Below are 12,711 nucleotides of genomic sequence, written 5' to 3' on the forward strand. Positions count from 1 at the left end.
AGCAAAACTCTACACAAAATCTCAGCACAAAGCTAAGACAAGCTGCTTCCCAAAAGAACTGTTTACCTGAAGAAAATCTGTCAAAAAGCACACCCTCTTGATCTAAACGCCTCCGAAAAGTAACTTCTGCTACACTGCTCAGAACAAAATTTTGAGGGCTCGAACGGCTTCGAAAAGTAACTTCTGCTACACTGCTCAGAATACTCCCGGAACGTCGAGGATGCTCCCACGAACAAATTTTCCGAAAACTGCCTGAAAACTGCGATTGCGCGCGCGGACGCGAAAACGCAAGTAGAGGCTCTGGAAATCACCTCGCTCTGATACCAATTGTTGAAGATGATGAAACAGGAAACAGAAGAAAGATAGCAACTCAGAGTAGGAAGAAGATGGAGAAGGAGAAGACACAGAGCTTGTGTACGAGATCTCTGTAGTCTATCTCTCTGTATTGGAATAATAGTATCTACAAACTCAGAGCTACAAAGCTTATATGAAACCCTAAGAGATAAGGTGTCCTTTCCCTAAAAATGACTGATGGGCATCGCTGGCACCTTGTGGCTACCAAACACATGTAGAACCAATGGTGATGACCAAAATTTGGCTTGATCCCTGGTTGCTCCTTCAGGCATCTATCACGATAGCTGACTGAATTGTCATTTCTACCCCTTCTGTCCTTGTCAGTATTTTTAGTCCCTTTTGTTTGTTAGGCTTCATTAAGTCACATAAAAGATAGAAGATTTATAGTATAAAGATCTACTCTCTATATACGACCGTGTAGTCATATGAAGTGTCTAATAGGCAACTTGACACTTGATGGGTACTTTTGTTTAGTCGCATCATCAAATTCCTTTGTCCTTGTAGTACATCTCTGAGTTTTATTACCATTCTCAATCATGTTTGGACTCAATTTGTTGTCGAAGATTGATCAACGCTCTTTTCTTACTGCTCGCATTACCCATTGTGCATATGGCTTTTGAGACATACTTCATAAGGTGTTGTCATTTTCTTGGACCTTCTTTGTTTTGTATAGCTTTGTATCTCTCTTGTCTTTTCTTCATTTGGATTATGGATTATATATAAATATATATATTAAATATAAAAAATAACAAAATAAAACCAAAAATAAACTCAACTCAAAAAGAAAAATCATAGAATTCTAAACGCTATGTACATTGCATACATGTCCCTAGGGGCTCATATATGGCTTTTGTCCCCGTACTTATCCTGTAACGCTATTATGAAGGCATATACGCTGAACATTATAAAAATCAAACGCAAAACATTATAAAAATCAAACGCAAAAACTCAATGCAATCCACAAAACATTTCCCTCTTATATTCATAATATTAGGTCCACATGTAGAATGCATCCCCTCCTCCTATTTAAAGTCCTCCTTGACAACAGGGTATTGCCAAGGGTATGTGTTGTGCTTGGGCAATCAAAAAATGTGCCTATGTAAGCCTTGTAATGTAGCCATATTATGCATACACAATCAATGCATGGAAAAGATTTATGTTGTGCAAGATGTGGTTATAAGCAATTTGCTTATTGGCATTTGCTAGCGAGGCTTCCTATTCTAATCAATGTGATGATCTTTGAAGCTCTTGTGTCATTTTTCTTGATTGAAGGTTGTAGAGATTGAGGATGAGATTCAGGCATTGGCACTGGATCCTTTAACTCTTTTGGAATCCAAATAAACTCTTGACCACTTTGTGCTTGAATCAAATTCTTAGGAACCCAAATTTGAGTTGCAAAAACTTGCATCTTTGTTATTTTCTTAGCCATTCTTGCATGCTTCGACTATTTTTCTTTTGGCATTGGATCTTGTGATTTGTCATCAGAGATCTTTGTCTTCTTAATCCATACCTGTTTTTGGCCAAACTTGTTCTTTGGTATCCAAATTTGTCAAAAATTTTGGCTCTAACTTGTTGTTCTTTGCTTTAGGCTTTCATTGTTTAGTGATGACTTGATTTTATGGTAGGGGGCGTCATAAGAATCATAATTGTTGTTGCTATACTAAAAAAGATTGAATTCTAGCACTTTCCCTTTGTGGTTTGTTTGGTTATGGAAAGTTATTGTTTGTTTGCTCTTGCATTGCTGTTTTTGGGAGGGCTTTTCTATGCACTTGATTAGAGTGTTGGTAGCTCATTGGCATGGTTGTGTTCTTATCAACTAAGTCTTTTTTGTATTTATAGGAGTGATGACATTGGTTCCTAGGTCTTTGATCGCGACAATCATAAAACCGTGTATTTGTTAAAGTTTCATTCTTGTCACCTGCTGGGTTGCTCGGCTTTTCGTTGTCGGCATCTTCTTGAAGCTGCAAGTGTTCTACGGAGTCATAGAACTCATCTTCTTCTTTGTCTTCATTTTCTTGGATCACACTCACTACAAAGTAAGGAATAAAAATCATAGCTATATTCATCACAAAACTTTGTTGTTGGACCGTCTTGAATAGCGCACACATCAAGAGTAGCCAAGATATGTTCCCATTCAAGTGGTTCTAAATATTCCTGAGGAAAGGTTCTGGGATATAATCCTTATCTTCGACTGCCCTTTCTAAAATACACTCCTCTTGCTTTAAGCTTTCGCATTACGAAGCTCCACACATCCACAACTCTTTAGACTTACCCAATCCTGCTAGAAATGTTGATCCTGCTATAGTAGTGGAATCGAACTCTTCTATTGGGTTGTCACATCATTGTAACTATGGCCCTTAAGATTTATTCTCTTCATGGTTTCCATATGTCTCAGGTAGATATGGTCATATCCCTAGTCTTGGACCATTTTCAATTGTCGCATGAATGGTATTCCTAGAATGATGTCATAGTTATTCTTCTTTCAAAAGTCAACAATAGCAAAGTATTTCTCATATTCAATGCCACAAGAAGTAACAACTTCTTTTTTTAGCAGTCCTATGGGCCTTTCTGTGTGTTTGTCTACAAGCTGTAGTTTCATCCTCGTAGTCCTCACTACTGGTTTTCCCCATTTTTTCCAAATCTCTTTTGTTGCAATGCAGAGGATTTCCATGGTGTTTACACCTTGGAATTCCACAAGAAGAGTGGTGCTCCCATCTTCTCTTTCATAGTACTCACCTACCTTGTTTAGTGGCACTTGTCGAGTGTTTAACTGAGGCATTTCAAGCTCTTTGATCCCTTCCTCAATTTGAGTCATTGATTTTTTTACTCCAAATTTCTCTAGTCATTTTTCTATAGTAGCCCACATGTTTGGTTGTATTTTGAGAAACTCACCTAACGTTATTGTACAGGTGACTAGTGTCAAAAAATTTCTATCAGTCCTTTTGAATTGACGACCTTGTTAGAAGACAGTCTCTGTGATGGGACTTGAATAACATTTGACTTTGCCTTGTGCTCTCCCTCATAGAACGGTAGTGTCCTTAGTGCATGGGGTTGATTGTCCATAGACTATAGATTCTTTGTCTCCCCAATACGATTCCACTTCTAGATTCATTTGAGATCCAGTCTCAAATTTCTCTGTTGGTGGAAGAGACACTCCTCTTCCGTCACCTGTTTGGTTTACTCGTCTGCTTATCTCACTTGCTTCATTGGCCTCTCTGAATTGTTTCCACAATTTTTCAAGGCCATCCATTTCTTTACAACTATCATGTATATCTATGTAAAATCCCTCGGAAGAGTTATCCGTGGAATTCAACAGTATTTTTGTCTCTAATGCAGGGTCCTTGAGATTTTGTCTGTGCTAGTGACTGGAATCTAGCTCTTTTGTTCCTACTTTCGTGGGATTACTGGTGTAGGTGGGACAAGGAGCACACCCTCAAGTTTTCCAACTAGTGGTTCTAGTAAAGCTTGGGCTATTTGAATCATTTTTTGGTACATTTCAAGCTTTTCCTTTTCTAGTTCCGCATATGGATATGTCATCCATCTCTGTTCTTGGGTTTGGTTGTTTTTGAGCCATGTTTCATAGGCTTTTAGGAGGGTGTCTAATGGATCATTAACCTTCTCAACCAATACTGATCCTCCTAATTAGCACTTCTCAGTTTCTCCTCTATGGATGGTTCTTTTGGAGGTTGAGACGTCTTCACAAGAGAAGGTGCAACACTTTTCTCATGTTTTCTTATCTTCTGTTTAGGTTGGGTGAGCTCCTCAGCTAGGAATTTTTTCTCTTGTTCCCTTTTTGCTTTCATCCTAGTCTTTCTATCTTTCTAGCTATTCCATGTATTCTTGGTTTTTTGAGTAGGTGCATCAGTCTTTCATTCACCCATCTCTAGACTCGCATCAATTTCCGGTTTCTCTGTCTTTAGATTCTTTGCATCTTCCTTTTGAGCTTGCACTCTTGTAACTACATGAGCTGGTACGACATTTTCATTTTTTGAGCTACGGGGTAGATGAACAATTCCTAAGATATTACTTGTGATCTTTTTTATTTGGGTTGGATTTTTGGACAGTCAGGGTTCAAGTGAATGACACCACAATGAAGAAAATAGGCATTTACTTGTGTGATATTTGAGGACATTGTTTGACCAAGTGGTTGTCAGGGCCTTTGTGACAATCCATCTCTAGTTGAGGAGCTTCTTCTTGCATTTCCTCTTGGCTATAAACACTATAAACAGGCTCTGATGTAACTAAGCTTAACAGCACTGTCCTTTCATCCATCTCGTACCTTCTTTCTTTAGGTAAAAATGCAGGAGGTGGAGGTTGTACTGGCCTCATCACTCCATGTGTTTCTCTCATCTTCTGTCGCTTTGAAGGGCAATACCCACTTTGGTTGTTATAATACATTGTAGTTGGTACTAATGCTTGTTTATTAGATGCTTCCATCATATGTGTGTATCTCATGTCTATAGGCACTCTAGCACTTGGTAGTGTCGGTTGTTGTCCTAAGATAGGTTGTGACCTTGAAACTCCTATTCGTCCTAGTAAATTCCCCGTGTAATGTATCTAGGTGGAGTAGGTGTTACTGGATTAGGTTGGACATACCTCTCTCTAGAATATTCCATGCCATAGTAATACCTTTTTGTTCTATGGTTTGTCCATCTTCTCTCAATTTTGCACCGCTTAAGCTCCCTCAGATCAGACTTTACAAGCAGATTTAAACCCATGACCGTTTCATCGATAAAATTTTCTCAATTGATAGGTGCCACTGGTTTTGCAATGGACTCACTCACCTTTGAATCACTGTGCTCAGAGGATATGTCTCCCTCTTGACTCTTACAATCCTTTTCTTTATACTGTCCATAGTTATCTACCAACGATAAAAAGATTCTTTGATCAACTTGTTTAGTGTCAGACTCCTTATCATATGCAGATCCTTTTGAAGACCCTCATGTCTCATTCCTTGGAAAAATATCAACATTAACCGTGCTTGCGTACTGATTCACCCTTTTTCTGTTCCGCTCTTGGACAGAATTTGACATATCTCTTGAGCCGTAATGCCACTTTGTGTACTGATTCACCCTCTTTTTGTTTGAATCTATGAATTTGTGAGACCGTATTGTGACCGATTCTTTACTGAATTCCTCAAACATCTCATCTAGAGTCACAAGATCACATCTTTCCATTGAGTCGAACCATGGAACCACGTCATCTTCCAGAGTTACTTCAAATTTTTCAAACTCTAATGAAAAATCCAAAACCTTCCTCTATTCTAATTACTCTTCTGAAAGCTGCTACGTGATCTCTCATATCTTTATCTCCAACATATTTTATGTTTACCCATTTCTGGATCTAGGATGGTCTAACTCGCCGATTGTCTACAAGTCTAACCATAGACTGTCCCAATCCTTCTCTTGCTTCAGACCTTCTACTATGGTTAGGTTCTTCTTTGAAGAGATTGGTCATTCTCTTGAATATTGGTCCATTAGGTAGATTCCCTTGAGGAGGCATGTCTGCCATCTCTGTGATCACTTCATTTCTCATTATCGCTCTAAAAGGGAATCTCTAGGTGGCTCCCCTTTTGGAATTCTCGTGTTTGGTGGAGGTATCTGTGGTCCATCATTGACCAAATATCCACCTCTTTCTAATGCAGTGTGTGAGTTTTTTCTTTCTATAGCTCTGTATTCTTGTCCATACTTATCAACAACTATAGATTTTTGTTGATAGTTGACGTATAGACATATAAGAGCTTGTGGTCCGTCAGCTCTTCTGGGTATGGCTCTGAGCACCTATAAAGGTTGAACTCACTGGCATCAATGTATCTATATAGTCCTTTACTCTTATAATTTGTTATCCAAACTTGGTCTTTATCAATTGCAATTTCGAAAGATCCATTATGGGTGGATGCTCCTCTATTGCTGGGATTTCGAAGCTTGTATAAGATGAGTTTGACTCTAAAGAGAACATGATCTCTAGGCTTAACACCTCTAGCTTCATGTAATAAATCTTATTCCAAAGTATTCAAGTGCTTTGGTTAATAAAAAGCCAAAACTACGTCCAAAACCGGGACCGTTTTCTCACAATTTTCTCAAATTGTCAGTTTTAGACACCCCTAACTTCTCGATGAATTTTGAGGCCTTAAACAACATTTTTTTTCAGGCACTCACTAACAATGAATGACCCAAAGGTTGACAATAAATCTTGTAGAGCTGGTCAAGAGCTTTATTTTGATAAAAAAAAGTTTCTGAAGCGATATCGATAGCTCAAGTTATGCCCAAAATAGTCAATTTGTGTCGGAAGACTTCATACATGTAGGATGTCTACTGGCTCATAATTGCTCCAAACTTCAATTGTAGACTCTCCTTGATGTACTCTAACCACTCCAAGTCTCAATTTGTGATTCTGACACTTTTAGACAGGTCTATCAGTCCTTTTTCTATTTGTTGCCTGCAACCTCCTAGGAAGGTTTACTAAGCCAAAACTGATCCAAATTGAATGAAACTTAATATCTATGCTTATTTATGATGGCAAACACTTCTGTGAGCTCATATGTAACTTTTGACCTTCAATTTGGCACTTGATACATTATACGCGTATCATGTCTTTTGTGGCAAATTGAAGTGCCCACTGGCTCCTTATCACTCAAGCAACTCTCAACAATTTTCAAAATTCAATGTAAACACTTTTTGTGCAAGTTATGGTCACTAGAAGAAGAACCTTGTCCAATTTCTACCTTTTGGCACTTTTTAGCCCAAATGATCCCCAAATGCAATGAAATTTTGGCTAGGGACTTCTTTTATTCTCTAGGACACTAGGGCATACTCAAATGTCTAATTTGACCCAAATCTGCCCCTAAGACATCATACACGTATCATGTCTTTTGTCTCAGATTTCACTTAGAACAAGAATATATGATCATATCAATTTGGATGTAAAAAATGCTCAAAATCACCACTTTTTCACCTTTACATTTTGTTAATTGCAAAAATCTCTTTAAATGCAAAAGTATGTCTCCAAATGAAATGAAATTTTGCAAGCAAGCTTGACTCATCATTCCCCAACCCTGTATGTGGTCAAAAATGCAAATGGACCTTGCCTTGAGACATCATACACGTAAGCTGTCTATGTGCTCAGAATTGGCCCAAACTTGGTTTGTAGGCTTGTTTTGTTGTACTTAACACCTTGGTAAGCTTAGATTTCAATTTTGCTCCCTAAAAGTTCCCTTTAGACATTATATGTGTATGATGTTGAACTAGTCAGCTTGAAGTGAAATTCACTCCAGAGGTTCCTCACAATACTGGCAACTCACAACAACTTTTAGAATTGAATTTGAACACTTTTTGTGCTAGATATGATCAATTCAAACATTCACTTGCCTAGATCTGTCTTTTGGTCTATATGCTTCCTAATTCTCTAGGTCACAAGGGTGCACCCAGTTGTAACTTTTGACCTCAAATCTGGCCTCTATGACATCATACATGTATGATGTCTATGTGGTTAGAATTCAGTTTTGTTTCTGCCATAGGTGCCGCTTGGTGTGTAGAACAAGAATATGTGCTCACAGTAATTTTGGAACTCCAAAATACACAAAATCATCACTTTTAATAAGGAAATACCCTGAAAGAGTGAAATCACACATGTTTCAATCTATAAGCCCAAATGATATGACATTTGGTGTATGTGCTCAACACAACATGCAGAAGATGGGGTGTAATGTCAAAAGTTCAAATTTGCTGCCAGAATCACCCTTCAGACATCATACACAAATGATGTTTGTTGATGAATTTTTTTGACAGGATTCATTCATAAGAATTCCCAAGTCTTCAAAATTGGTTTTCAAGCACTTCTACCAATTTTCATGCCAAAATGTGCTTAGAATCACAAGTTTCTCTTTTTTTTGTTTTTGGCACTCCGTCCTTTGTCTTTTGGGTGTCAAGAGTTGGGCAAAAATCTAGCCTCAATGTGTACCTAGGGTAAAACCCTCCTTTTGAACATTGTAGTGCGGTCAAATTTTTAAATTTGGTCTCCATATGCCTCTTGAGACATCATACACGTATGATGTCCGAGTTTACAGAATTGCAGTTTTGGTACACATAACCCTTGCACATGCCCTCTTATATGCACATCATCAATCAGCCATTCAAAAATGTCAACAGGAAGATGTTTATTGCATTTTTTCCTCATAACAGACTTTTCAAAGATTTTAAATGCAAACAAGAACTTTAGCAGATAATTCAGTGATGAATAGCTCTAGATCAAAATCAGATCACTTACTTAAAGTTACTTCTACACACAATATGTGGTTTTACATCTATGAGTAGAAAAACGCTTCAATGCCACATATGGACTAGAAAACACTTTTATCACCTCACAAAGCACTCAACCACCAACAACTACTCTAATCTACAACTAATACTACAAATCCTAACTAAATCTACCTAGTTGCAGACCCTCGGCAAGACACACGCTTCCTGGCTATCCACTTTATCTTGGAATAACCTCTTCCGGATCCACTTAAGAAAAATTCTTTCTTTATCCAAAACTAAAGCAAGAAACCATCACACAAGCGTTAGTAGAATTACCTACTAAAGTCCTTGTGTCCCCGAGAATGGCACCAATGTTGGGGGAGCAAATCACACCACCCATAAAGTGCATGCAACACAACTTAGATCAACATAATGTCAGTCGAGGACATAGATGACATGATAGGTGCACATATGAAATCTCTTTAGCTTGTGAGGCTGAGACCATCCCACACATACAACACTCTAGAAGGCTAACTAAACCACAATCTAGAATCTCATTGCTCTCGACTACACCACTCAACACACATACACACAAAGGGAAGGAGACTCACTAAACCATACCAGAATCATACGAAACACCATCCCGTCACTAGGATACACTTGTCCCAAGCCTTTACACTCACAATCCTCACTTTAAACCCATCTACAAAAAACGTGTATGAAGACAGAGCCGTATTTTGGAAATGCCCGAAATTGAAATTTCTGAGTACCTATGCATAGCTTATGTTGCCACACAATTCTAATGACTATTTGCAAGAAGAAAATAGACATCATTTGATACTCTTACAACCACAAATGGCTTGTAGATGCGTCAGCATGTGTGCTCCGTCTTGTGTGGAATGCTTGGCGTTCTTGCGTAGCTCTCACCGAGCCTAGCACCATGGTATTTTTAGATCTCCAATGTGATGAATGAGCGGGGAGTTGCATCATGAAGAAGCTCTCTCTCTCTCTCTCTCTCTCTCTCTCTCTCTCTCTCTCTCTCACACACACACACACACACACACACACACACACACACACACACACACACACACACACACACACACAATTGACAACAGATTAAAACTTATATTATGATAAAAAAGTTCTTTTTTACAAAATGACCTAGGTACCTTATATACTAAGGCTACCATAGGTTAAACCTAAAATAGAAAAATAGATTTGTATATACAATCTCGAAGTGCCATTGTACCCTGGCTTTTGCAACTAGACTAGCTTTTTATTACAAATGATGTTTATAACCATAATCCACAGCATTTCATAACTCTCAAAAACTAAGACTTTGTTGAGTTATGTCGTGTTGTTGACCCGCAACTCAACATAATGGAGGAAGGAGAAAAGAATCTAGGAAGGGATAAGATTTAATTAAGAAAATCTTCTAATTGTTTGGTAAAAAGGAACCTTGAAAAGGCTAGGAACCTAAATGGGATATCCCGTAATTGTACTTATTAGTAGGAAATTTGCTTTGCTTCTCAGATTATTTATCTAAAAGAAACTTAGAGTAAAATAATCTTGTAAGCCTCTTTGAAACAAGATAAAGAATAACAAGAATTGGAAATTGTGAAAAGGTGCCACCTCCACACATGGAGGGGGACAGAGGATACATAAGTCTTGGGATGAGGATAGGAATATGTGTGTAGAAGTATATGTGACTGCTTGAAAGATAACTAGATAACTTTAATAATACTAAAAGAAAAAGGAATTAAAATATTCTAAATGAAAAAAAGGCAGGAATGACCTGAGAAATGCACACTCGCAAGGGTATGCAACAATTTGCATGCTACCTTTAAATGCTTGAAATGTATTTTTTAGTTGACTTGATTGGAATTCTATTTTCCTAGTACCATAGTACTACCTTGGCAATGTGAATTTATCAGACGGTTCGGTGGGAGGGTGGATTCCAGGGTTATATTGTTGGCCAAAAAGTTGATCCAAATTTTTATGTTGTGTATTAAGGTAAGATTGAAGAAGGGATTCCAGTCTACAAAGTGGGGATCAAAGTCACGAATGAGGGATTTGTGTAGTTAGTAATAACACTCATCTGAGGGGAATGCATCAATGATTGTGCTTGGTCATAACTGAGAAAGAGGAATTGGTGACCTTAAACTAAGGGTGAATCCAACTAGCCCTTTCAATGATGGGCTAGTCTATGTGGAAATGGCAAATTCCTTGCAAGTGATGCAAAGGACAAAGTGCTTATTAATGGCAAAGTTTGAAGCTTCTCTCCCATGAGTCCATCCACAGTTATGTGGACAAGTTTTGGGATTTACATCTCAAGGCTACTGTCTTTCAAAAAATAGACTTTGTCAAGCAAAAGCAACAATTATGTGCAGGATTACTTGAAGAAATGGCTGAGTATGTCAACTCCCATTGGCCTAGTTTGATCCTTCTCGGCACTGTTAACTAGATTTTTTGATCGATGCTTGACTTGCAATAGAGGTACGGTGATATCCTCCTCTTCATTATCATTGTATTCATCAACAATGGTTTGGAACTCAAATGACGTATCTCTATTTTTGGGATTTATTTCGTCATTAATTTCTATGTATGTTTTTGTCTTCTCACTGTCTCTGATTCTTTCTTCTTAGATCCTTAGCCTCTTATTCTTCTAGTGCTAGGCACCAATGAGGAATCTCCTATCGCCCAGACCGCATGTTTAGACTTGTGCAAAATATCAATTTGATCGGTGGTAGTTGATCAAACATTCCTAGTCCATGGTAGGAAATTCTGGTCAGCACTTGCCCCACATTCATGTAGGTTTTATTCTTGTCACTCCTCATGAGATTGGCCACGATAAGGTTTTCAAGAATTTAGTTGCCCAAATCATAGTGGATAGTTCTCTGCTCAGCAAGCCCTATTTCCATAATGACTGCAATGTACCTTTAGGTGTTGGGAGATCAACCACAATGGCAGCTCTGTCTCTAAATACACCAAATCTTTGTATGTGAAGATCTTTTCCTTATTTCTTGACAAATACTTTAAATCATTATCAATAGATTTTTTTTCAATAGAAGATTATGATTTCCAAGAGTAAGGTAAAGTGTTTGGTTAGTAAGGTTGGTGGTGATTCACACCTTAACAGTCTCCCCATCTTTCTCAATAAGAGTTGCCTCCCCATTATATTGTATAGTGTTCATCAACTCATGGTCTCTCTGGAAGTACGTGCCCCATGGAGCTAACCTGAACAAGGTGTCCATTTGCAAGCACCTAGAATCCTTGATCACTTCTCTTCCATGGTGCAAAGTCCACAGCTCGTTAGGGAAGATTGTTGTTTTGACTTTGGTTCCATCGGTCGCTTGGAATTTTCTAATGAAAATGTTGGCCAATATATTTATGAGCTCTTCCTCTAAAATGTGAGATTTTTTATTGGATGAGATCTCCATAACTTGGTAGGGGGGAGCCTCTCACGGATTTCTTAGTATTTTGCAAGGCATTCTATCATCAAAAAATCATTCAATTAGCTCCTGAAATTGGTTAAAAAGTTGTCGAGAAAGTAAAAAAATGAAAACTTGACCATAAAATAAAAAATGAGCATAACTTGATCAAAACAAGTCCGAATTTGTCCAAACTTCAGCATTGCATCTATGACAACTATAGGCACTGGGTCATATGGTTACAAGTTAGATTTGGCTCAAGGGGTCATGGATCGCGATCCATGTTGGAACACATATTAGAATTCTGGTGATACCATCTGATAAACATGCTTTGGGGGATGCTATGTTTCCCTTCTTTTTAAATTTGGATCACTCGTTGGAATTTTATGCTACTTTTTGAAAAATTTATTGAACTTGGAGAATTTTGGCATTTTGGCAAGGTTTTTGAAGTTCAAATGACTTGAGACTTTAAGGTTAGGCTATTCTAGGAATTTGGGATCTGAGGGTATGATATTGATATGGAAAGCGCATAGGGGATCATGGATCACGTTCCATGTTCTGCATCCTTTTGGGGTGAAACTTAGGGTACATGTTCCTATAGCATATCCTAACACACTAGTGCAAATATTTTCAAATTTGGACAAATTTTTCTCAAAAATTTCCCTAATTTCCCAAGTTATGGCCCA

At 38.0% G+C, this 12,711-nt stretch overlaps 1 long non-coding RNA gene across 1 annotated transcript in view; it reads left to right on the top strand.

The window, feature by feature from the left end:
- LOC147465714 (uncharacterized) overlaps positions 1–12,711 on the top strand; it is a 116,730-nt gene that overhangs the window by 81,633 nt on the left and 22,386 nt on the right. The window lies entirely within an intron of this gene.

Source organism: Adiantum capillus-veneris, chromosome 1 (genome assembly GCF_014529385.1).
Source record: "Adiantum capillus-veneris isolate H3 chromosome 1, ASM1452938v2, whole genome shotgun sequence".
NCBI lineage: Eukaryota > Viridiplantae > Streptophyta > Polypodiopsida > Polypodiales > Pteridaceae > Adiantum > Adiantum capillus-veneris.